Source organism: Hyla sarda, chromosome 1 (genome assembly GCF_029499605.1).
Source record: "Hyla sarda isolate aHylSar1 chromosome 1, aHylSar1.hap1, whole genome shotgun sequence".
Classification (NCBI taxonomy): domain Eukaryota; kingdom Metazoa; phylum Chordata; class Amphibia; order Anura; family Hylidae; genus Hyla; species Hyla sarda.
The window spans coordinates 13,609,934-13,637,574 of record NC_079189.1 but is presented as its reverse complement, the minus strand read 5'-3'; the positions used below and the strand labels follow the sequence as shown (position 1 = coordinate 13,637,574).

General features: G+C 44.6%; 1 long non-coding RNA gene across 1 annotated transcript; it reads right to left on the bottom strand.

Annotated features, from left to right (window-relative positions):
• Positions 1 to 674: 674 nt before the first annotated feature.
• On the bottom strand, positions 675 to 16,077 carry LOC130312865 (uncharacterized). The gene is made up of 3 exons (XR_008860973.1): positions 16,015 to 16,077; positions 9,371 to 9,636; positions 675 to 1,457 (listed from the first exon to the last, which is right to left on the bottom strand). It is a non-coding gene; the product is annotated as an uncharacterized LOC130312865 (long non-coding RNA).
• Positions 16,078 to 27,641: the final 11,564 nt, after the last annotated feature.

Genomic DNA, 27,641 nt, shown 5'->3' with positions numbered 1-27,641 from the left:
GGCCAAGACTATCATGGTCTGCATAATCTTCAGAGCCATAAAACCAGGCAGTTACTGGAAGAAGTGGATAGAAGCCAAATGTGCTTTGTATGTTGTTGTAACGTGCTCCTCTTTACAAGTCGTGATCTGTGCTACTTGGTTGTTGGTGTCTCCACCATATCAGGACTTTGTATCTTATCCTGGGAAGATCATCATTCAGTGTAATGAAGGGTCTGTCTTGGCCTTTTATTTCATGTTGGGTTATCTGGGGTTCCTGGCAGCGGTGAGCTTTCTTCTGGCTTTCATGGTGAGGACATTACCGGACAGTTTCAATGAGGCCAAGTACATCACCTTCAGCATGCTGGTGTTCTGCAGTGTCTGGATTGCCATGATCCCGGCTTATCTGAGCACCAAGGGAAAATACATGGTGGCTGTGGAGATATTTGCGATATTGACTTCAAGCGCTGCGATATTAGGCTGTATATTTTTTCCTAAATGTTATATTCTAACAATGAAGCCTGAGCTGAATTGTAGAAAACAGTTAGTGGAGAAGGTATATTTGTAGTAATATTGCACTTATAGCCACTACTTTTTATGATCGATTAAATAAAAGTAATATATCTAGAAATCAAAAGAAAAAGCATTTTTTTATTACATTATTTTATATACAGGGATTTTTTCTTATAATAAATAAGGTGATTGCTTGAATACTGCATTTCGTATTTACTTTGATTATCTTTCGGTAAAATTAAAGGTGCTTGATCTAAAACATTTGTGACAAATGCACACACAAAAAAATAAAAAAATCATTAAAATAATTTCTCGCAGCACTGTGGAAAAATCACCCCCAATTTTTTTATATATTTTTTTTAGTTCAGAAAACACAATGTTTTATTACAGCTGACTCATTTATACCAGTTTATGTGGCACTTTAGTTGACAATTCTAAAAATATATATATATATATTATAAAAAACATTGTCCAATTAAAATTCCAATAAAGTATATTACCCCAGTACCCAACAGGGATACCAGTAAGAGCAGGTGCCAACAGGCACAAAGCGTCAAAAATGGTCATCCTGGGCAAAGGATGTAACAGGTTGGCTTTATTTAGACTGAAGAAAGTAACAATGTTCATTGACCACCAAGCGCTGTTGCTGCTTGATTGATATCTACACATGGTTTTTTATTCATTTATTTATTTTTGAAAAATACATTTGTGGTCCTCCCTATTTTCATTTACATACCAACAAAGCAACAACAGACTGTTGTTACCAGGGTGGGACTAAGCCCTGGTTTAGTAATTGACTTTGTCTGAGACAGTATCCAGTACTAAGCCTGAAAATTACTTAAAAAATACGACAGTCAAAAAAATGTTTTATTTAAAAAAAATTCTCTTAAAGCCCTCTTTAGCGGAAACAAAAAATGCTGGTCATCGACGTACTGTAGTTCACTGAATCCAACATAATCCACAGGATACTGAAATGAGAAAAAAAAAGATAAACATGGGTTAGTACCACAAATGAGCGAATCTGACAAATCCGGACAAATCCGAATTTGTTCCGAATTTCATGAAAAATTCAATTCGCAACGAATGTGAATATTGCCACAATTCTATCATTAAACTCCATTTAGTGCGGTCCAGGCTCCAGGGCATCTAAAATGGCGGATGCACATGTGAGGACATGGGGCAAGGAATCCTGAGAAGGCGGGAACAAGGGTCGGCAGGATGACCCTGAATCACATGCAGGATGTTTCCTATCAGCAGCCAATCACTCCTGTGATGTCACAGCCCTATATAATCGGCAGCCATATTCCGGCTAGTCACTTCATCCTTTCACTGCAGAGAAATAGGATGGACATCGCTGTGTGTGTTACACAGAAAAGCTTTTTCCAGCAGCGATTCACCTCCTAGTCACATCAGCCTTCTGTTGGACAGAGAGCAGTGAATTTTTGCACAGAAAATAATTCTTACCGCAGCGATTAACCTTGCAGTCACTGTGAACAGCATTGTATTACAGAGAGGGACAGAGAGCTGTGTGGTGCCTCATACTTTTGAACAAGCTGGCTCAACTGCAGAAATGTTAGCAGAGGAGGGAAAATATTTTTTTTTAGGCCAAATCTGTGTCTTTGTTCCACAACAACTGGTCTGCTGGTTATATTAGTCTGTAGACGGTATAACAAATACCTAGTAGTCCATTCCTAATAGTCTTTAAGAGAGAGAGTGCAATTTTGGGTTTATTACACAGCAACTGTGTGCTGCAGGAGCAGCCAGAGGAGCTAGAGGGTTATGAGGAAGGCAAGACAGAGGACCCAGACACACCGTAGCAGTATGCAGTGGAGATGGAGGCAGGGAGTCCCTCCGAGTCACTTGCACAAATGACACGATGCATGCTCAGTTGCTTGCATAGTGACCACCAAATTGTCACCATTCGGCAGTGGGATGACTTCTGGCTCTCCACCTTATTAGATCCTCGCTTCTGGCACAAAATGGGGGCCTTTTTTACACCCACTGAGAGGGAGTAAAAACTGACCTACTACAGAGACATCCCATCCTATCGCAGGTCTGACTCGGGGGGCATTCTGCGCTCACCTTCCACTGTCATGGCTGCTGGGGAGGGGTGGGGTAGCAGGAGCAGTACCAGCTCCATCAGCAGCAGCCTGAATCTATAGTCGCTGATGAGCACCTTTCTTCACCAGCATAGTGAAGCAACTGATCAGCAGCAGGTAGACCTGGAGCAGGACCTGAACCAGCAGGTGGTAGCATACCTTGACATGCGGGCAGTCAAACTTGATTTGTGCCGCAACTAGCAGAGTTTGCCCTGGAAAAGCTGTCCTACCCGGCCAGTAGTGTACCATCAGAGCGGATGTTTAGTGCGGCAGGGGCCATAGTCGCCCAACGGAGAACTCGTCTGTCCACAAAAAATGTAGAGAGACTGAACTGACCCATGTGAAGATGAATCAGGCATGGATCAGCCAAGATTTCCACCCACCAATGCCTGATGCATGAGAGTAGATTGACCATGGTGCCACACCAACACTTCACAAATATGTATAATGCAAAATAGATTTGAGGCGCTGCTGCCCAGTTGCAAACACTCCTCCGCAGCATACCTTTTTTCACCCACCTTCATCACCAGGTACTGGTATTGCCTCCCATGCTTCTGCCAACTCCAGGTTGTGCCATTCAGCCACTATATGTTCTACTCATGCTGCCGCAAACTATAGGCGGTGCCATTCAGCCACTATATGGTCTCCTCATGCTGCCACCGGCTCCAAGCTGTCACCGGGTCACTTTCAGGACCCCTGATGCTGCTGCTGCCACTTCCAGGCTGTCTCATTCTGCCACCATATGTTCTCCTCATGCTTCTGCCAACCCCAAGCTGTGCCATTCAGCCACTATATGGTCTTCTCATGCTGCCACCAGCTCCAGGCTGTGTCATTTAGCCACTATATAGTCTCCTCATGCTTCTGCTAACTCCAGGCTGTGTAATTCAGCCACTATATGGTCTCCTCATTCTGCCAACACCTCCACACTGTGTCATTCAACCACTATATGGTCTCCTCATGCTGCCAACACCTCCACGCTGTGTCATTCAGCCACTATATGGTCTCCTCATTCTGCCAACACCTCCACGCTGTGTCATTCAGCCACTATATGGTCTCCTCATACTGATGCCACCTCCAGGCTCTGTCATTGTGCGGCTCTGCAGCAGTGATTCTAATAGTGATGCCTGTAATGTGCATTTCATACTGAATATCAGTATTATTTCACTTAGAGTGCATTCAAACAGCCATCTGTCCCCGTTTTTTTCCCCGTTTAGGTTCCATTGTTGCTGCTTGTAAACGGATTACAAATGGTTGTAAAATAATCCCATTGATGTGAAAGGGATTATTTACAATCCTTTCACATCCATTTGCACTCATTTAAATTTTTTTTTTATAATGAAGAAGGGTTCACACCACGTTTTTGCAATACAGTTCCCATATACTTTTACAATTTGAAAACCATATGGAACCGTATTGAAACCGTATGCATTGACTCTCCATTGAAAACCGTATGCCAAAAGATGCATCAGGTTGTGTCCGTTTTGCATCCTGGACAGTTTTGTCAGGTTTTTTCCCGTACCCAAAACCGTAGCCTAGCATGGTTTTTGGTTCGGGTGAAAAACTGTATTGAAACGTACATACAGTTCCATCCGGTTTTCACCATACGATTTTTGACTTTGCACAGTTTTTTTCTTGGAATTAAAAAAAAAAAGAAACTTTATTGATTTTCAATAAACCCTTCAATTCCACCCCTACCCTCCAATTCCCTGGTTGAACTTGATGGACATATGTCTTTTTTTGACCGTACTAACTATGTAACTATGATAATGGAATGAAAAGTTAAAAACGTATACATTTTTATTTAAAAAAACGGGTGCAACCGGACATAATTTTTCAAACCGTGTACGGTTTTCAACCATATACGGATTAAAATTTGTACACGTTTTGATACAGTTTAGTCAGGTTTTGAGGAATCCATTTTTTATCAAAAACCTGTGACGGGAACTGTATTGCAAAAATCTGGTGTGAACCCAGCCAAAAAGACGGTGCATGCAGTACTTTTTTCTCCCGTCAAAAAAACAGAAGAAAAAACGGATACAGTAAATTTAACATTGAAGTTTGTGGAGAACGGATGAGCCTTTAATGTCATCCCGGTTTATAATATCCATTATTACTTCTGAGCATGCCCAGAAGAGGTGAAATCAGCAGACTCCTCCAGTGTTGAGGGACTACTACTCCCATCATGAAACAGACTTGTTTCCATAATGGGAGTAGTAGTTCCCACAGCTGCAGGAGTCTTTGGGTGGCTAGGGAGACTACATTAGTGCTTGTACTACTACTCCCATCATGGAACATTCTGTTTCATGTTGGGGGTAGTAGTACAGGGGATAAGGGATTGATCGCACCGGGTCTCACTTCTGAGACCCAATGGGATCAGCAGTTATTAAGCAGGGGAGCGTGCGGAATGCTCTGCAACCCTGTAATGTATTGAGTGTTTTTACTATTATTTTAAAATTCCCCGTGGGGAGCCCTGAATGGCCGTTACCGAGGAGCCATTCAGGGCTCCCGGCTGGGTTTTTTAAATGAACAATGTGAGTGTGTGTATATATATATATATATATATATATATATATATATATATATATATATATATACTCGAGTATAAGCCGACCCGAGTATAAGCCGAGGCCCCTAATTTCAACCCAAAATCCCAGGAAAAGTTATTGACTCGAGTATAAGCCTAGGGTGGGAAATACATCATCCCCCCCTGTCATCATCCAGACCCGTCATTAACATCCTCATCATCATCATCGCCTGTTATCATCCAGACCCTCATCATCATCACCTGTCATCATCCCCTTGTCATCATCCCACACCCCCCCTTTATCATCCCCTTGTCATCATCCCCACCCCCCTTCATCATCCCCTTGTAATCATCCCACACCCCCCCTTCATCATCCCCTTGTCATCATCCCCACCCCCCTTCATCATCCCACACCCCCCTTCATCATCCTCTTGTCATCATCCCACACCCCCCCCTTCATCATCCTCTTGTCATCATCCGCCCTCAGTGGTCTTCAACCTGCGGACCTCCAGAGGTTTCAAAACTACAACTTCCAGCAAGCCCGGGCAGCCATCGGCTGTCCGGGCTTGCTGGGAGTTGTAGTTTTGAAACCTCCGGAGGTCCGCAGGTTGAAGACCACTGCGGCCTTCGACATCATCCAGCCCCCTCTCACCCCCTTTAGTTCTGTACAATACTCGCCTCCGCTCGGCGCTGGTCCGGTGCTGCAGGACTGTCCGGTGAGTAGGTCGTCCGGTGGGATAGTGGTTCCGGGCTGCTATCTTCACTGGGGGCGCCTCTTCTCCGCGCTTCGGGCCCGGAATAGAGGCATTGCCTGGACGATGACGCAGAAGTACGTTGGCAATGAACGTACCTCTGCGTTGTTGTCAAGGCAACGTGACTATTCTGGGGCCGGGCCCGAAGCGCTTAGAAGAGGCCTCCCCGGTGAAGATAGCAGCCCGGAATCACTATCCCACCGGACGACCTCCTCTCCGGACAGTCTTGCAGCACCGGACCAGCGCCGAGCGGAGGCGAGTACTGTACAGAACTAAAGGGGGTGAGAGGGGGCTGGATGATGTCGAAGGCCGCAGTGGTCTTCAACCTGCGGACCTCCGGAGGTTTCAAAACTACAACTCCCAGCAAGCCCGGACAGCCGATGGCTGCCCAGGCTTGCTGGGAGTTGTAGTTTTGAAACCTCTGGAGGTCCACAGGTTGAAGACCACTGCGGGTGGAGAGTTCACTCGAGTATAAGCCGAGGGGGGTGTTTTCAGCACGAAAAATTGTGCTGAAAAACTCGGCTTATACTCGAGTATATACGGGGTGTGTGTGTGTGTGTGTGTGTGTGTATATATATATATATATATATATATATATATATATATATATATATGCTGTGGGGGGTAAAATACATAGAGCTGCAGGGGGCAGACATATAGCGCTATATATCTAGCCCCCCCAGCACATTTATAATATGCCCCCCCCCGCAGCGCATTTATAAAAATATGACCCCCACCTGTGCATTTTTAACTATATACCCCCACTGACGCATTTATCATATTTTGCCACTGCAGCACTATATATGAATAGTATTCTATCAGCAGCCCTTCCCCAGCAGCCGGCCGGCCTGATAGAATATTTTTCACATATAGCGTTGCGGGCATATGTATATAGATACGCTGGGGGACAAGGCATATAGTATAATTTGGCCCTCCCAGCGCATCTATATGCATATTCCTGTGGTAGATGTATACAATGACATTGGCTATCCCTCAACAACGATTTAAAAATTGAGACATTTGCCAGTATATCCTTAGATGAAGGACATACCAGAGCCCGCACACCAACGCCAAGGTTTCTCAAGTGGCACGGGACCTAACGCTAAACCTACCTGTGCGTGATAAGCAGTGGGCAATTACAGCAGTATTAGGCCGACTTACAGCCTGCTCCCAGTTACCTCCAGTGTGGCTGGGCACACATACAATGGGAGGAGAGAGGCAGACTATAAGCCCCACCCGAGTTGACTAGTATGTTGCCGGCCTCACAGGTGAACCTTAATGCTGCCTTAATAGTGATCAAGGAACATTACATATGGAGTTTATACACCTCCAAGTATAGGATTTAAACGACAACAAAGACGTGGTCTCAAATGGAAGGAGGTGCTCAACCCCAAATGCAGTTGTGCATGTATAGTGGGGGAGCAGATCCTGCCCTTGTGGTCCGTTGCTAAGGATGATCCCCAGCATAAAAATGCATACAATGGAGGATGCCTGCAACAGACTACAAGTGCCACAATGGCATCCTACACCAGATAAACGGTGTGGATGTGTAACAATTAGAATAATACAGGAATTTAGGTGAACCACTGTGGTAGATGTATACAACGACATTGGCTATCCCTCAACACTGATGTTAAAATTGAGACATTAGCCAGTATATCCTTAGATGAAGGGCATACCAGAGCCCGCACACCAATGCAAAGGTTTCTCAAGTGGCGCGGGACCTAACACTAAACCTACCTGTGCATGATAAGCAAACCAGGGGCCAGTGGGCAATTACAGCAGTATTAGGCTGACTCTTATGGGGAGGGGTTTTGTTTTGGGACTAATTTAGCTGTTCCTGTTTATTCAATGGAATAGCATCATAAAGGAATTTTGGGGATATGGGGGGAGATTTGTCAAAACCTGTGCAGAGGAAGAGTGGTGCGGTTGCCCATAGCAACCAATCAGATTGCTTCTTTCATTTTCCACAGGCCTCTAAAGAGGCCTGTGGAAAATGAAAGAAGCAATCTGATTGGTTGCTATGGGCAACTGCACCACTCTTCCTCTGCACAGGTTTTGATAAATCTCCCCCATGGTGTGGTCCTTTTGCGGAACTGGTTTTCCGGTGTTTTAATTTTCACTATATTATTTTAAGTGTTTTTATTCTCCTTTATTTTTCAGGTGTGGATAGGATCCGGAATAACTGTGGTATATTATCCTCTTTCAGCAGGCGGTATTATCCTGTGGCAGAAAGATTACTTGGGACAAGTTTAAAAGTGGACATTTTTTGAAACTTTGATTTGAATAATGAATGTTTTATTGGGGCATCCCTCTTAGGTGGGGCATTTTGAGAATAAACTCCATTGAGTATACATTCTGTGCAGTATATAATTTATAATCGTAATTTATTAATGTTGCAGTTGTAGAGGACACACATAATTTTAGCACATTTTTTCAGCATATTGATTTCATCTATTGCTAATGGTAATTTGATTAGTACATTTACCTTACTAGACTGTTGCCGACTCTGACGGACACATGCTCTCGTGTGACTGGAGGTTTTGCTGGTTGCACGGGGTAGGGTGGTCTGTCACTCTTGGCAATGGCGGGATACTTTAACTAAGGTACATAGAGTATGTTAATTTATGATATTACTTCATTACTACACTTGGGATTTGTGTTCACACAAAGCTATCGATGTATGGGTTCTAGATATAGTGTTGTAGTGTTGGTATTAAGTCACTTATAATTATTTGATCACTTCATTCTACACTTCACTACGTCACTCTTTTTATTGGCGTCATTATATTTTGGTATTGTGTTTAATATGGGTGGTTGCCCATGACAACAAAATCTATATAGTATATTTATATATGGCAACCATATATATAGTATAGAATTTTTCATGTAGCTTTATTTCTACACACATTATATTAGGGGGTAGCCAATGTCAACATTTATAACAATACACTTGTTATTTATGACAATATACATAAATTACTCATATAACACACTTGTTACTTATAGCAATTGCATACGTAATATATATATATATATATATATATATATATATATATATTTTTTTTTTTTTTTTTTTTTTTTTTCTATGCATTTATATTTTCACATATTAGGACACAGGGGCATTCATGTATCTGTGTTCTCATATACTCACATTCACAGGGAGTGTTTGGTAGTCACCTTTTCCATACACCTTAATCATGTTCTGAACATAGTTTTTTGATTTGATTTGTGTTTCATTTGTAGTGTTTTGTTCACAACATACACCATTATTTTTATTTATATATATATATATATATATATATATATATATATATATATATATATATATATATAGTATACACACTCATAATTTTTCACATACAGCATATACACACTTTACACTACTTTATATAATTTATATAATTCTTTTATATTCATTTATTTTTTATCACTTTTGATATGTACCGTGTTTTCAGAATGTATAAGAGAGTATGGAACCCTTTAGGTATATGCCCCATACGTACCTGTGTAATTGATTGTCCATGTTTCATTTCTGTCTTTGGGATCCGTGTATTATGGCTGTTAGTGGTATCGCCGCTTTCCAGTCTCTATGGACGCTGAGTCCGGACTGCGCAGGCGCTGAAGTCTCCATGGCGACGCGTCTCTTCCTGGGGCCGCGCGGTCACATGTTCCTGGAGCACTACGGGCGTCATGTGACGGCGCGGCCCTATGACGCCGAGCTGGGAGCAGGAAGCTGCCTGTGGGCGGGTGAGGCGTCCTCAGGTGGAGGCTGTTTGGTGGCGATACAAACATATAAAAGGTGAGCTTACCCACACTTGGGCACCGTGACCCTGTGATCAAGCGTAAAGCGAAACACGCGTTAGGGGAGCGTTCTGTATGGTCACAGGTAATGTGTGGTACTGGTGGGACTTACACTCTGCATTCTGTATATACGGCTTCTGGTCTTTTTATTACTGTTCAGGCTATATTGAGAGCCTTGTAAGGGGGAATAAGGGCATGTGCAATTAGACATCCGTATTACAGCTGAGGTGAATGCACTATTTCTGTATGGCAGCTATTTTGGCACTTTAGCACTTTATCCAGGCTGTATAATACTGGTATCTTGCACTTTGCACTTTGACTTGCATGGATATTTTTGCACTAAGTCCCTGTGGTCCCCTTGCCCTATTGTTTACATTTAGACCATAGAATCGTAGCCGAATGGTCCCAGGGGAAAATATTTTATTTCCCCGCCCAGTATACTCCACCATTTACCTGTGAGTTTGTCATCCTGCGGTGTTCTGTGTATTTTATATGTATGTTTTATATATTGTATGTGTTCTCAATAAAGATTATGTCTATATTGTACAATATTGAAGTCTACCATTTTTTTGTAGGATGTATACTTAATCGGGTAGCAATTACTGGATTTTACGGATGTTGTTTTGTAGGATTATACTGATCGCAATATAGCATGCGGCACCCACCTGTTTCTGGTCCGGAAGAGTTGGAGGGTCTGGGTCCCGACCTCGGGAACGGAAGTTCGTGATGTCCCGACTCCGCCTACGTGTGGCATCATGCCCCGTCCCCTCAATGCAAGTCTATGGGAGGGGGCTTCTGGACCAGAAACAGGTGGGTGCCGCATGCTATATTGCGGGGGTCCCCAGCAGCGGGACTACTGCGATCAGACATCTTATCCCCTATCCTTTGGATAGGGGATAAGATGTCTAGGGGTGGAGTACCCCTTTAATAGTGATCAAGGCGCATGAAATATGGAGTTTATACACCTCCAAGTATAAGATTTAAACAACAACAAAGACGTTGTCTCAAATGGCAGGAGGTGCTCAACCCCAAATGCAGTTGTGCATATATGCTGGGGGAGCAGATTCTGCCCTTGTGGTCCATTGCTAAGGGTGATCCCCAGCATATGGTCCACCTGCGAGGCCGGCACACATATCAGCCAACTTGGGTGGGGCTTACAGTCTGCCTCCCTCCTCCCATTGTATGTGTGCCCAGCCACACTGGAGGTAACTGGGAGGAGGCTGTAAGTCGGCCTAATGCTGCTGTAATTGCCCACTGGCCCCTGGTTTTGCTTATCACGCACAGGTAGGTTTAGTGTTAGGTCACATGCCACTTGAGAAACCTTGGCTTTGGTGTGCGGCTCAGGTATGTCCTTCGTCTAAGGATATACTGGTGAATGTCTAAATTTTAACATCAGTGTTGAGGGATAGCCAATGTCATTGTATACATCTACCAGTGTACCTAAATTCCTGTATTATAATCTAATTGTTACACATCCACACTGTTTATCTGGTGTAGGATGCCATTGTGGCACTTGTAGTCTGTTGCAGGCATTCTCCATTGTATGCATTTTTATGCTGGGGATCACCCTTAGCAACAAACCACAAGGGCAGGATCTGCTCCCCCAGTATACATGCACAACTGCATTTGGGGTTGAGCATCTCCTGCCATTTGAGACCACGCCTTTGTTGTTGTTTAAATTATATACATATTCCCCCACAGCACTATGTATGAACGCTGCGGGGGGGGGGGCATATCATAAATGCGCTGGGGTTGCTAGATATATAGCACTATGTGGTGTCCCGGTACCGCATCCTATCCGGTACCTTTGTATATAAGTCCCTATAGCCAGAGTCCCTAGGACGTCGGAGTTCTTCTTAACTAGCCCACCCCTAGTCACCTCTCATCTAGGTATTAGTTATCTAATAATTCTTCAGGATTTGTATATATATATAGGATTGTACAAGTGTATATAAATGGTTAATTACCTATGCACAGCGTAACGGGACCTGTGGGTCATGTGACCGGGTGAACTCTATGGTTTTATGCTTGAGGACCTTTGGAGGCCCCTGTGACTTTTATCTCCCATCACTCCTTGTAACGGTGAGTGACAGTTGATTGGACCAGTAAAAACGGCCCTGCCCCTGCCCATATAAGGGAGCGGCGGCCATTGCTCACTCTCTTTCCTCGTGGACTGTTGAGGGAGAAGGATCTGCGCTGCTGTCATCAGTGAGTTTAGGCCTGAGCCTTGCGGCAACGGCTGATATCTGCTAAATTGTGAGTGTGTCAATCCCTAAACACTCTGCAAGACCACCGGACCTTATCTATGCCCTAAATCCGGACGGATCTTCACAATATTCCCTAATTCAGAGACTTTTATGAGAAGAGACTGTATTCCTGAGACTGTTACTGTTCATTGGATATACCGCAAGCATTTAAGTAAAGTTATCCAAGTTCAAGTTCAGCTACTTTGTGGACCTTCAGTCATTTTATGCATGCACCTATCGTTACTGGGAAGGGCCGCGATAGCCGGAGAAGTACCTCAGCATACTAGCCCTCAGCCTGGCATCACGAACTATAGGGTTAACATTAACCCCTCATCTCCTGAAACAACCCCAACTACCATATACCCCCAAGGGCTACCACAACTATATGTCTGCCCCTGCAGCGCTATATATCTTGCCCCCCCAGCGCTTATAATATAGATATGCACACTCACATTGTTCATTTTAAAAACCCTGCCGGGAGCCCTGAATGGCTCCTCGGTGCCGGCCATTCAGAAAGTGCTTGGCTGTCTTGGAATGATGGTGGTTGTAGTTATGCAACATCTATAGGTTACCTGTTTGGGAACACACTGGTAGAAAGGATCTGTTGGCATTATGCAAAACCCATAGTGAGAACAGAGCTATACACACCACCCTGGCTCCTGGCTGTAGCTCCACAACATCATCACTAGGGGGCAGGGCTACAGCAAACCAGGGTGGGACAGGACCCAGAGTGATGAATGATTGCCTGCCTGTATATACTGCCTTGTTTGTATACAGTATATACAACCATCTATAGATGGCCTTATTATACTGTTTACCCCACAAAGAGATATAAGGGGCTGCTAAGCAGCAAGAGTAAACTCTTTCCTTGCTGGCCTGGCACATAGCACTCAGCCCAACAAGTGGTTACAGTAAAGCAGCGATGTATACACATTGCTGTATTTACCGTAAATTCTTGCTGGGAAGGAGGTATACCTCCTGCTCAGCATTAGCTGTGCAGGCACAGCTCCGCTAGGAGCAGCAGCTCATGTATGGTATACATCTGTGTGTTGAGAACCTATATATACTATATGGCTGGCAGAGGTAAATAGTGATTGCTATTGCTATGCATCGCTACCTACCTCCTTACACTCCGTGGGCCGGATACCCTGCATCTGACCCACAGAGTGGTACCCTGAAGGCAGTAAAAACTGCCACAGGGTACAAAAATGGTTATCTCCACACACCAGCAAAAATACCAGAAACAATCTGCCAAAACACAGAAAAAAACGTATGCAGTTTTTGCTGGTGAAAATAAAAGTGGAAACTTACTGCAGTGGCAAGTCACTATGCAATGTATAACCCGCTCCCCTTTTCCTTAAAGGGGTAGTCCAGTGGTGAAAAACGTATCCCCTATCCTAAGGATAGGGGATAAGTTTGAGATCACAGAGGGTCCGACCGCTGGGGCCCCCTGCGATCTCTCTGTACGGGGGCCAGGCTCTCCGGCCAGACATCGGGTGTCGACCCCCGCACGAAGCGGCGGCTGACACGCCCCCTCAATACATCGCTATGGTAGAGCCGGAGATAGCCGAAGGCAGCGCTCCGGCTCTGCCATAGATTTGTATTGAGAGGGCGTGTCGGCTGCCGCTTCGTGCTGGGGTCGACACGTCCCCTTCGCGCTGGCTTTCGGGGCCCCGTACAGGAGATCGCGTGGGGCCCCAGCAGTCGGACCCCCCGCGATCTGCAACTTATCCCCTATCCTTAGGATAGGGGATAAGTTGTTCACCACTTGTTCACTGCTGGACTACTCCTTTAACCCCTTAAGGACCACAGTTTTTTTTTCTTTTTGCACTTTCGTATTTTTCACCTCACCTTCTAAAAATCAGAACACTTTTCAATTTTGCACCTACAGACCCATATGAGGGCTTGTTTGTGGCGCCACCAATTGTACTTGGCGAAACAAGAAAAAAATTATTTGAGGGGCAAAATTGGGAAAAAAACTAAATTTTTATGATTTTTGGGGACTTCTGATTCTACGCAGTGCACTTTTTGGTAAAAATGACACCATATATTTATTCTGTAGGTCCATACGGTTACAATGATACCAAATTTATATAGTTTTTTATTTTATTTTACTACTTTAAAAAAATTATAACTACATGCACCAAAATTAGTATGTTTAAAATTGTCATCCTCTGACCCCTATAACTTTTTAATTTTTCCATATACGGGGCGGTATGAGGGCTCATTTTTTGAGCCGTGATCTGAAGTTTTTATGGGACTTTTTGATCGCTTTTTATACATTTTTTTGAAGGTATACAAAGTGACCAAAAATACGCAATTTTAGACTTTGCAATTGATCGTGCGGTTTAATTAACATTATATTTTAATAGTTCAGACTAGCCCTGGGCGGTATGACCAAAAATGTATATCACAGTATTTTTCAAAATTTTGGCGGTTTCACTGTATTTAACAGTTTTTTCCCCCCCAGAAAATAAGGGGGATCATGGCTGTCCAAGACACCCCCGATCCCCCTTAAAGGAGTGCGACCCCTACTATCCCTGCTATTGGTCGGTCAGACCGACAAGGGAAAATAGAAAAAAAAGCTCCCCAAAATGTGTAACCCCATTTCTTCTGAGTATATAAATACCCCATATGTGGATGTAAAGTGCTCTGCGGGCGAACTACAATGCTCAGAAGAGAAGGAGCTCCATTGCCCCATAACCTCTAAGGACGTCACACTTAGTGACGAAACATGTTAGGGGGGCAGGGCTGCCATCAGAAATTTTGGGGCCCCTTACACTGCTCAGGCCTGGGCCCCCTAGACACCCCTCACAGTACCGCCAATTGCACATATCATGTTGCGCATCCTACGACATACAACAGGATACCAGTATCAGCATTACAAATCAGGCTGCTACTCCCATGCACTTTTATCCCCTCCCCCTTGATCAACCCCCTGTGCTATATCAATTGCCCTCCCCCGTACCACTTTATTCCGTTCTACCCAGTGCACTTCTCAGTAAAAATTACATTATCTTTATTCTGTAGTTCCATACAATTACACCAATAACCAATTTTTATAGGCTTTGTTTTATTTAAAAAAAAAATTAAAATAACTTTTTGTACAAAAACATTTGTATACTTAAAGGGGTACTCCAACGCTAAGACATCTTATCCCCTATCCAAAGGGGATAAGATGCCTGACCGCGTGGGTCCCGCCGCTGGGGACCCCCGTGATCTTCCATTCAGCGCCCCGTTAGAATCAGCCCCCGGAGCGTGCTCGCTCCTGATCTGATTACTGGCGATCACGGGATGGAGCATAGTGATGTCACGGCTCCGCCCCGTGTGATGATCACGGCTCTGCCCCCTCAATGTAAGCCTATGGAGGGAGTGTGACAGCTGTGACCCCCGCGATCAGGCATTTTATCCCCTATCCTTTGAATAGGGGTTAAGATGTCTTAACGCTGGAGTACCCCTTTAAAATCATCCTCTTCTGACCCCTATAACTTTAGTATTTTCCCATATACTGGGCTGTGTAAGGGCTCACCTTTTGCGCTTTGATCTGTAGTTTTTACCGGTACCATTTTTTTTTTGATGGGACTTTAATTACTTTTTATTCATTTTTTTATGATATATGAAATGACTTAAAATTAGCAATTGTGGACTGTGGTATTTTTTTAACAATTACACCATTGACCATGCGTGTTATTTAACGTTATATTGTAATAGTTTGGACATTTACGCATTTAGTGTGTGTGAATTTTATAGTGCAGTGTTTTCCAAACAATGTGTCTCCAGCTGTTGCAAAACTACAACTCCCAGCATGCCCAGACAGCTGTCGGCTCTCCGGAGATGCTGGGAGTTGTAGTTTTGTAACAGCTGGAGGCACCCTGGTTGAAAAGCACAGATATAGGCTCAGATTTATCAAACTGTGTAAGAGAAAAAGTGGAGGGATTTCCCATAGCAACCAATCACTGCTCAGCTAACGAGCTGTGGTAAAGTGAAAGCTGAGCTGTGATTGGCTGCTGTGGAAAAATCTCTCCAGTTTCTCTCCTCCACAGTTTGATAAATCTCCCCAATAGTTATTTGTGTGTGAGTGTGTATGTACTATAGGTTACCTTCTCCTGATACACATTCTTCCGGGGCCTCCACAGCACAGGAGTCAGGCTCCTCCCACCCATGTGACCGATCACATGGTAATGACATCATCGAAGGTCCTCTGCCATCCCTATAGGGGACTGTATAAGGCTGGGTTCACATTACGTTTTGTCCCATACGGGACCGCATACGACAGGGGCAGCTGAAAACTTGCGCTCCCGTAGGCCTTCGTATGGGGTCCCGTATGTAATTCATTTCAATGAGCTCACCGGTGTAAGACGCTGACTCCGGCCGGCTCATTTTTGCCCCGTATGCGGTTTTCCCACCGCACTTAAAATCGTGGTCGACTACCATTTTAGGTCCGGTGGAAAACCGTATACGGGGCAAAAATGAGCCGGCCGGAGTCAGCGTTTCACTCCGGTCAGCTCATTGAAATGAATTACATACGGGACCGCATACGGGAGCGCAAGTTTTCAGCTCCCCCTGCCATATGTGGTCCCGTATGGGACAAAACGTGATGTGAACCCAGCCTAAGGGCAAATTTTTTGAACTGATATCTGTAGTTTTAATTAATATCTTTATTTATTTGTTTATTTATTTATTGTTTTGTAACATGGTAAAATAAGGGGGGGTTTACATTTATTAGAGGAGGAAGTTTTACATTGTTTTAGGAACATTTTTTTTTTTACACTTTTTAAGTCCCCATAGGGGATTTTTACATGCAGTCATTAGATTGCATTTACTGTTCAATGCTTTGCTATTGCATAGAATTATACAGTGTAATCAGCGCTCCACTGATACAGCCAGGTTCTCCCAGAGTCCATAATTACAATGCTGCATCATTATGCAATTATGAATGATGAAATATGATTATGATGCAGTGTGCGTCGTTTGGTCTGAGCACTGACAGGCTGACCCCCCCACCCCTTTAACCTCTGCAGTACTGCTGGCAACACTGATACCTCTATTTCCCAAAGACAACTTCTGCATATGACACTGAGCATGTGCACTCAACTTCTGTGGTCGACCATGGTGAGGCCTCTTCTGAGTGAAACCTGTCCTGTTAAACCGCTGTATGGGCTTGCCGTATTCAATGTACTGCAGCTCAGTTTTAGAGTCTTGGAAATCTTAGGCCTAGGCCATCTAAGCTATAATAACAATTTTTTGGGGATCCTCAGAGAGTTATTTGACATGTTGAACTTCCAATGAACAGTTGTTGTGGTTCTGGGGTTGTAATTCTGCTCATTCGAAGTGGTAATCCTGCAGACTACACCAATGGTTGTGGTTGTGAAGATTAAAATGCGCCATTACAGAATCAAAGATGGCCCCCAACCATGTGCTCCTTTGCAAGTCCCAAGATGGCTGCCGACCATTTGAAACTTAGGTAGGAGACACAGGCTAAATTAATAGGACCATAATATGTTTGCAAACACCAAAAAAACACTGAAAGGTTTTGTACAATTATAAAATAATGAATGGTACCTGTTATTTTTGCAGCGAATGTCTTTTACCAACATTTTATCCACACCAAATTAACGATCCCAATAACCATCATGGTTAAAGGGGTACTCCGGCGCTAAGACATCTTATCCCCTATCCAAAGGGTCTGATTACTGGCGGTCACGGGGGCCGGAGCATTGTGACATCTTGGCCCCGTGTGATGTCATGCTCCGCCCCCCTCAATGCAAGCCTATGGGAGGGGGCGTGACAGCTGTCACGCCCCCTCCCATAGGCTTGCATTGAGGGGGCAGAGCGTGACATCACACGGGGGCGAGGCCGTGACGTCACAATGCTGCGGCCCCCGAGATCGCCAGTAATCAGACCTGGAGCGAACATGCTGATTATAACGGGGTGCTGCGTGCAAGATCACGGGACCCCCGCGATCAGGCATCTTATCTCCTATCCTTTGGATAGGGGAGGAGATGTCTTAGCGCCGGAGTACCCCTTTAAAGAGGTTTAATAAAAACTTTATTGCTAAACTAAAAAACATACAAACAAGCATCAACGCAATGGTTGATGCACTATGTAAAGCAAATTAGTATGGATTTACCAGAGTGATACTTATATATTCAAAATGTAGAAATGATACAATCAATATCCATCCCAGGATCATGAGGAGCAGGAGATATCATGGAAGCTTCCTCCTCTCCATTCCAGCAAGTCAAGAGAATGCCTAGCTCAAGGCCTCCAAATAAAATCCAATATTCCCCCACCCAGGTGCTTAGTCTCTGCCTACTCTCCTTCCATTCCCGAAAAATAGGTTTTGACCACGCCTACTGTAGAAGATACTGTGTTGTTTGAAATTAACCCTTTCACTGCTGAGGCCTTTTTATTTTTATTTTTATTTTTTATTTTTTTTTTAATAAATTGTAAACTATGAAAGTAAAAATACAAATATAATGTTCTATGTCCATAACACCAGCTTTAGAGAGTGTGAGGCAGTAACACCAAATTTAAGACACTTGCTCGCCATTCACACCTCAGACCTTGTAACACTAAGGCCCCTTTCACACTATAAAGTTGCTCCGTTAAAAGACCCGTTATAAACTTCCATTAGAAAAGCCTTAACCCCTTAAGGACGCAGCTCATTTTCACCTTAAGGACGGAGCCATTTTTTGCAATTCTGACCACTGTCACTTAATGCATTAATAACTCTAAGATGATTTTACCGATTATTCTGATTCTGAGATAGTTTTTTCATGACATATACTACTTTATGTTAGTGGTAAATTTTCGTCATTACTTGCATCCTTTCTTGGTGAAAAATCCCCAAATTTTGAGAATTTAGCATTTTTCTAACTTTGAAACTCTCTGCTTGTAAGGAAAATTTATATTCCAAATTAATTTTATACTGATTCACAAATGTAATATGTCTACTTCATGTTGACATCATAAAGTTGACATGTTTTTACTTTTGGAAGACCTCAGAAGGCTTCAAAGTAAAGCAGCGATTTTCAAAATTTTCATGAAAATTTCAAAATCTGATTTTTTTCAGGGACCAGTTAAGTTTGAAGTGGATTTGAGGGGCCTTTCTGTGAGAAATACCCCATAAATGACCCCATTTTAGAAAATACACCCCTCAAAGTATTCAAAATTATATTCAGAATGTCTGTTAACCCTTTAGGTGTTTCACAAGAATAGCAGTAAAGTGGAGGAGAAAAATCTAAATCTGCGTTTTTTACATTAACATGTTCTTGTAGCCCCATTTTTTCATTTTTAAAAGTGGTATTAGGTGAAAAAAAATTGTAACCCAATTTCTCTCAAGTTCGGAAATACCTCATATGTTGACATAAAGTGCTATGTGGGCTCACAACATGACTCAAGAGGGAAAGAGCAACTGTGAGATTTTTTAAAACAAATTTTGCTTTCATGGTTTTTGGGGGCCATGTTGGATTTAGGAAGCCCCCGTGGTGCCATAACAGCAAAAGAAAACACCACATAGCATACTAATTTGGAAATTACACCCCTCAAGAAATGTAACAAGGGGTATAGTGAGCACAAAGTTTGAAGCCCAGGTCTCAGAACAGAAGGAGCGCCATTGGTCTTTGAAGAGAGAAATTTGCTGAAATTGAAGTAGGGGTCATGTACATTGTCAAACCTCCAATGATGCCAGAACAGCAGAAACCCCCCACATGTGACACCATTTTGGAAACTAGACCCCTCCAGAAATATAACGAGGGGTACAGTGAGTACTTACACCTCACAGGTTATTTGAAAAGTGGGCTGTAAAAGTAAAAAAATTGATTTTTAAGACTAAATTGCTGGTATTAACCAACATTTTTTTTAGTTTTACAAGTAGTAAGAGAAAAAAGCTCCACAAAATTTGTAGCCCAATTTCTCCAGAATAAGAATATACCCCATGTATGGCGGTAAAGCACTATGCAGGTGCAAAACAGGGCTTAGGAGTGAGACAGCATCGATGAGATTTGAGGCCTAAAGTGGTGCTTTGCACTGCAATGGTTGAGGTTCTAACGTAAATGCGAAAAATGAGAAAAAAACGGCAACAGTGGGCTGTACAAGGAAAAATTTAATTTTTTTACACTAAAATGCTGGGGTTACTCAATTTTTTCAATTTTCACAAGGGGTAATTGGAGTACTTGGGTTACAAATTTTGGAGGGCTTTTTCTCCTGACTATGGGAACACATCCACATATGGGGTAACATGCTGGGCGGGCGCACAACAAGGCTCAGAAGTCAGAGGTCTGTTTGCATTTGAGGCCTATGGCATATCAGTAGCTGACGGTTATGTGGTAGCACTTGGGGGGTGTATGGTAGGGATGGTAGGTTGTTGGTATATGAGGGGTTAATATTAACCCAGTCACTCGTGATGCCTGGGTGAGGGCTGGTATGCTGAATCTATGTTCCAGCCTATCACCGCCCTTCCCAGAAGCGATAGGTGCAATGAAATGACTGAAGGTCCACAAGCAGATTTAACTTTACTGCAGTGCTTGCAATATCCAATACGTCATAACAGTCTCTTAATACAGTTCTTTGGTTGCTTAGCGACTGGTAGAAGTTGCGGACCTTGCATAAGACTTATAGTCTCTGAATTTAGGGAATGATGTGCAGATCCGTCTGGATTTAGGAGAAATATTGAGTCCGGTGATGCTGCAGAGTGCTTAGGGGATGACACACTCTATAATTTATATCGTTCGGCCGTTGCCGCAAGGCTCAGGCCTAACTCACTGCGATTACTGTAATACAGGTCTTGCTTACTTGGTATCCTGGGAACAAGAGAGGTGTCGCTAGCTCAGCAACCCTGGAACAAGAGAGAGATAAGATGGCCGCCGCTCTCTTATATGGGCAGGGGGCGTGGCGACTTTGATTGGTCCGAACATCTGCCACTCACTTTACATGGTGAGATGGGATTGCTTACGTCACAGGCTCTATGTACACTGAAGAACCAGAACGAGGCTACAGATACCAGAACGAGGCCTGGAACGCATCCAGAGTGAGGCTTGGAACGCATCACATGACCCGAAGGCCCTTGCAATGCCGTAGAAACAGGTAGTTAACCATTTACATACTGAAATAACACTATATACATTACTTTATAGATAAATTAGTAATCTATATACTATAATGGAGGCGACTAGGGGCGAACTAACCAATAAAGACTACTAAGTCCTAGGGACTCTGGTTATGGGGACCCACAGATAAACAAGTACCGTGCGAAATGCGGTACTGGGACACCACAGTTACATACATTCAGAGGAAAATACAAAAATGAAACATCCACATGTGACATCATTACAGAAAGTACCGACCCTCAGGAATGGGTATATGGCAAAGAGGACATTTTGAACGCACTGGTGTTTCCTAAATTTGTTTTCCAGGAATGGATGAAGGGTAGCTTTTGAAAACTGCAATTTTCAACCTATACTCTGCTTCATCTTTCTGGGAACAACTAACATCTGTCTCCGAATTGTCGTCTGGAAATACGACAGAGCTCATGAGTGAGAACTATTCGCATTTGAGGCTGATGTTTCTTACGGACCTAACAGTTACATACATGCATTCAGAGGAAAATACAAGAAAGGAACACCCATATGTGAGAATATTACAAACAGTACACCCCCTAGGGAAGGTGTGTAGGAGTGAAGTGGACATTTAGGAACAGACGGGTGTTCCCTAAATTTATTTTCCAGGAAAGGATGAAGTGTACTATGGGTAGGGGGGGGGGGATGAAAATTGCAATTTTAATACTGATATGCCAATTCCTAGAATGATGACCCAGAGTATAGCCGAAATTTAAAATGATGCCCGCCCCAAACCCTATGCTCTGAATCATCATTCTGGGATGTGATGTGTGTGGACGTCCCTATTCTGTTACCTCAAATGCGCACCATGCTCAGGTGGGGAGAGAGTGCTGCGCATTTGAGGCAACTGGAAACCCCCAATCCTGTTGACTCTGTGTCCCATGAACCATTTTTTTGGGTGGGAAAAAAAAGATAACAGGGGTATCGGGAAAGGTTTGGGGATTTTTTTTTTTTTTGGGGGGGGGGGAGTGTTTTGGTTTTAAAATTTGGAAGACAATGTACTCTGGACTGGTACATTGGAGTCGAATTCTGGGGAATGAAAATCAGATGAAAGGATATAAAATGTAGTACTCCATGGAAGTGTGATAGTCCCTGAAGCAATCCTTAATGCAGAGGCCCGGATGATCAGGGAAAGTGCCGCATTAAATGGTGGTGTCCTTACAAATCCCCCTCTTGCAACAAACTCTGCATTTTTTCTGAGATTGTCCCTTCTTTCCAGTGTGGGGGACCTCACCTGGAAAGTGTGGGCCAGGGATGATCCAGGGGCCCACAGTTCCAGAGGTGCTCTGACCCGCTCTTCGGCGGTTACCAAAGATGAGGGCCTTTAGAACTTCCTCGTGAAACTGCAGGTATGTCCCTGTGTTGCCCGCGTACTGGGACAGTACATAAGTGTTGTACATGGCAACCTGTACCATGTAGACCACAACTTTTTTGTACCATATCTTTGCTTTCCGCATGGCATTATATGGTTTGAGGACTTGATAAGAAAGATCAACTCCCCCCATATACCGATTGTAGTCCAGAATACAATCGGGCTTGAGTACCGGTACCTCGCACAGGGACAGGGGTGCTGCCTTTCCCATGAATAGTGGTGAGCATAAGGACATCCCTCTTGTCCTTATACCTGACCAGCAACAGGTTTTCATGGGAAAAGGCACGGGACTCACCCCGAGGGATAGGAGTCTGCAGGGGATAGGAAGGAAGGCCTCTTTGATTCTTCCGGACTGTCCCACAAGCGAGTGTGGATCTGGCGACGAGGGATGTGAAGAGAGGGATACTAGTATAAAAGTTGTCCACGTAAAGGTGGTAACCTTTATCTAGCAATGGGTGCAAAAGGCCTCAAACGATTTTCCCGCTAACACCCAGAGTGGGGGAACAATCTGGGCGTTCAATACGGAATCTCATCCCTCATACACCATAAACTTGCATGTGTACCCTGAGGTGCTCTCGCAAAGTGTACATCTTCACACCATACCGCGCTCGCTTGGTAGGGATGTATTGCTGGAAGCTGAGTCTCCCCTTAAAGCTGATGAGAGACTCCTCAATAGCGACCTCCCTTCCAGGGACATACGCCTCCGAAAATTTGGCCCCGAAGTGATTGATGACCGGCCTGATTTTATACAGGCAGTCATACGCGGGATCAGTTGGGGGGGACATGCCGCATTATCAGCATAATGCAAACATCTCCGAATGGCCTCGAACCGGGGATGGACCATGGCCATATTGTAGAGCGGGGTCTGGTAAAGGACATCCCCACTCCAATATTGCCGGACACTGGGTTTCTTGACAAGACCCATATGCAGCACGAGGCCCCAAAATGTCCTCATTTCGGCTGCATTGCCTGGGAACCAGCTATTGGGCCTAGCCAAGAGTGAGCCCGGATGAGCGGCGACGAACTGTTGGGCGTACAGATTCGTCTGCTCAACCATCAGATTGACAAAGTCGTCACTGAAATAATAACTAAAAAAGTCTATTTCAGTGAACCCGACACTGTCAGTCTTGATTCCTGAGTCGCCAACAAACTCAGGAATTCCTGGTTCGTGGTCCGCTGGCTCAGTCCAGACAAGTTCTTCGGTACGGGGCACCAGTGAACTTGGCCGGGGGGCTTGACTAGTATGAGCGCCAGGGGGACTCATACTAGCATGGGGCACAGGGTAAGGAGCAGAGGAGGTTTGTGGACCCGCTTGGCGGCGTCTCTGCCGCCTTGGTGGCTCATCATCAGAACTAGATGATGAGGAGGATGAGGAAATAAGGAAGGTGGGGTCTTCCTCGCCCTCTGAGACACTTTCAGTGTCGGAGGCAAGTATGGCATATGCCTCCTCTGCTGAAAATGCCCTGCGGGCCATTTCCCTACTCTAATGGGGGTGAAGTGTATAAATGTGGGAAAAAACTTTATTTGTGTATGTGCTGCGTGTGGTGTGGTGCGATAATACTTCCCTAACCCGCCCTAACCAAACCTAACTAACTAAACCCGCCCTAACAAATAAAATATAAACTAAAAAGGGGAAATAAAAAAAGGATTTCTAGCGCAAAAAAAGCCCTGCACAAAAAAAAGCGTGTACCTAATCAGTGGTGTGCGCACTGATTAGCGCTTGGTGGCAACAGGGAGCGCAGAAGTCAGTGGGGGGTCCAGCCACTCAGCCCAGAACAGTGGCTGGTGGCACGTAAAATTCAAAATTCCACACAAAATTCCCGAAAAATAAAATAATAAAACGCATAACCCCAAAAAAATGCACCCGCCAGAACCCAAAAAAGAAAAAACGCTGATCTGTGATAAATCATTGACAGCGGTGGGGCAGGCCGCACACAGAGGTATGGTCCGTCTACACAGCACAGGCCAGCTACTGGAGGCACGGACCGCCTATAAGTGCAAAAAAAATAAAAAAAAAGCTGTATAACCCGAAAAAGTGCCTGCACCTCAAAAAAAGGGTCCAGCCACATGTTAAAGGAAATCTGTCATCAGAATCACCCACACTAAACCTGTTACACAGGCTTGTAGTTCGGGTGATCCTGATTAAAACGCTTCTTACCTGGTTAAAAATGGTTCAGCTGTTCTTCAGATATCTATATCTTTAGTTTTCTGTTATTCCCTGGCTTGGCCGAGGTCTTATCATCTCGGACTCGGCTATACGTCATTGTAGCTGGGCGGAGCAGCCGCCCGGCTCATGAATATTCATGAACTTATCCTTGTAGTCTAACTCCTTTTTCTAGGTCTGGTGGGGAGGGCCGCGCATGCGCCGCATTCCGTACACCCGGAAGCGGCATTCTCCTCCCCGGCTTTTCACTCATGCAGCCCATCTTCTTACTTGTATTGGGCCGCAGTTCGAGTGAAGCGGGGGGGAGAACGCCGCTTCCGGGTGTACGGACCTTGGAAAGGTTTAGACTCAAGTGAAGCGGGGGGGAGAACGCCGCTTCCGGGTGTACGGACCTTGGAAAGGTTTAGACTTTTCACTCATGCAGCCCATCTTCTTACTTGTATTGGGCTGCAGCTCGAGTGAAGCGGGGGGTAGAACGCAGGTTCCGGGTGTACGGAACACGGCGCATGCGCGGTCCTCCCCACCAGACCTAGAAAAAAGAGTTAGACTACGAGGATAAGTTCATGAATATTCATGAGCCGGGCCGCTGCTCCGCCCAGCTACAATTACGTATAGCCGAGTCCGAGCTGATAAGACCTCCCACTGAGTCCCAAGCCAGGGAATAACAGAAAACTAAAGATATAGATATCTGAAGAACAGTTGAACCATTTTTAACCAGGTAAGAAGCGTTTTAATCAGGATCACCAGCACTACAAGCCTGTGTAACAGGTTTAGTGCGGGTGATTCTGATGATAGATTTCCTTTAAGCAAAAATAAAAAGGTCTGTGCCAAAAAAAATGCTGGCGGCAGACCGCAGGGACCCAGTAGGGCCGAGGTCACGCAGCTAAAGGTGCTACGGACCCGCAGACACCTACAGATATTACGCCGCAAAAAAACAAGTTTTTTTTTTTTAACTCCTAACTGTCCCTACCTATTCTTAACCCCTTAAGGACCAAGGACGTACCGGTACGTCCTTGGTCCTGCTCTTCTGATATAACGCGGGGTTACACAGTAACCCCGCGTCATATCATGGCGGGCCCGGCGTCATAGTGAAGCCGGGACCCGCCTCTAATAGCGCGCAGCGCCGATCGCGGCGCCGCGCGCTATTAACCCTTTAGCCGCGCGCTCAAAGCTGAGCCGCGCGGCTAAAAGTGAAAGTGAAAGTTCCCGGCTAGCTCAGTCGAGCTGTTCGGGATAGCCGCGGCTAATCGCGGCATCCCGAACAGCTGACAGGACAGCGGGAGGGCCCCTTCCTGCCTCCTCGCTGTCCGATCGCCGAATGACTGCTCAGTGCCTGAGATCCAGGCATGAGCAGTCATCCGGCAGAATCGTTGATCACTGGTTTCTTATGAGAAACCAGTGATCAACATAGAAGATCAGTGTGTGCAGTGTTATAGGTCCCTATGGGACCTATAACACTGCAAAAAAAAAGTGGAAAAAAAAAGTGAATAAACATCATTTAACTCCTCCCCTATTAAAAGTTTGAATCACCCCCCTTTTCCAATAAAAAAAAAAACACAGTGTAAATAAAAATAAAAATAAACATATGTGGTATCACCGCGTGCGGAAATGTCCGAATTATAAAAATATATCATTAATTAAACCGCTCGGTCAATGGCGTGCGCGCAAAAAAATTCCAAAGTCCAAAATAGTGCATTTTTGGTCACTTTTTATATCATTTAAAAATGAATAAAAAGTGATCAATAAGTCCTATCAATGCAAAAATGGTACCGTTAAAAACTTCAGATCACGGCGCAAAAAATGAGCGCTCATACCGCCCCATACACGGAAAAATAAAAAAGTTATAGGGGTCAGAAGATGACAATTTTAAACGTATAAATTTTCCTGCATGTAGTTATGATTTTTTCCAGAAGTCCGACAAAATCAAACCTATATAAGTAGGGTATCATTTTAATCGTATGGACCTACAGAATACATATCAGGTGTCATTTTTACCGAAAAATGTACTACGTAGAAACGGAAGCCCCCAAAATTTACAAAACAGCGTTTTTTTTTCAATTTTGTCGCACAATGATTTTTTTTCCCGCTTCACCATAGATTTTTGGGCAAAATGACTAACGTCATTACAAAGTAGAATTGGTGGCGCAAAAAATAAGCCATCATATGGATTTTTAGGTGTAAATTTGAAAGAGTTATGATTTTTTAAAGGCAAGGAGCAAAAAACGAAAATGCAAAAACGGAAAAACCTCCGGTCCTTAAGGGGTTAAGCTAACCCTTACTGCTTTCTGTGCCAAGGGGCCTCAGAAACGGGACAAGGGGGCACTTTTTTAGCACTTTTTTGTGTATGAGGGTGGAGATGGAGGAACAGAGCTCCGTCCTGCATGCCAGATGTGAAGAAAATGGTGGGCAGAACGGAGCATCATGCTCCTGATCCCACCTCCCCCCTCCCCATACTGCAGTGACTGGTGCGGTCACTGCGGCCACCCAATCACTGCTGTACTGGGGATAGCAACAGTGCCGCCCCCCAGTACTGTATGGATGATGATTGGTGGTGTCTGTTACACCACCGATCATCATCCTTATCCGGGTCATGTGGTCACATGTGACCCACGTGACCCGGAAGCGCCACAGACGGCCAGTGAGTCTTTACCGGCGGACTGTGGCGATCACCTGTATGAGGGGATCTCAGGATCCCCTCCGGCGATGAGACGGGATGCCTGCTGAATGATTTCAGCAGGCATCCCGGTTCGGTCCCTGCCCGGTGAGCGGCAGGAACCGGAATAGCAGAAAATTGCATGTCTGAATTGACATGCGATTTTCTCCGATCGCCAACATGGGGGGGGGTCTCAGGACCCCCTCGACGATGTGCCGGGATGCCTGCTGAATGATTTCAGCAGGCATTCCGGTCCAGTTCCCAACCGGCTAGCGGCGGGGACCTGAATTCCCACGGGCGTATCCATACGCCCTACGTCCTTAAGGACTCGGGATGCAGGGCGTATGCATACGCCCTGCATCCTGAACAGGTTAAAAACGGATGTTAAACGACCGTTACAAAATCCCATTAAAGTCTAT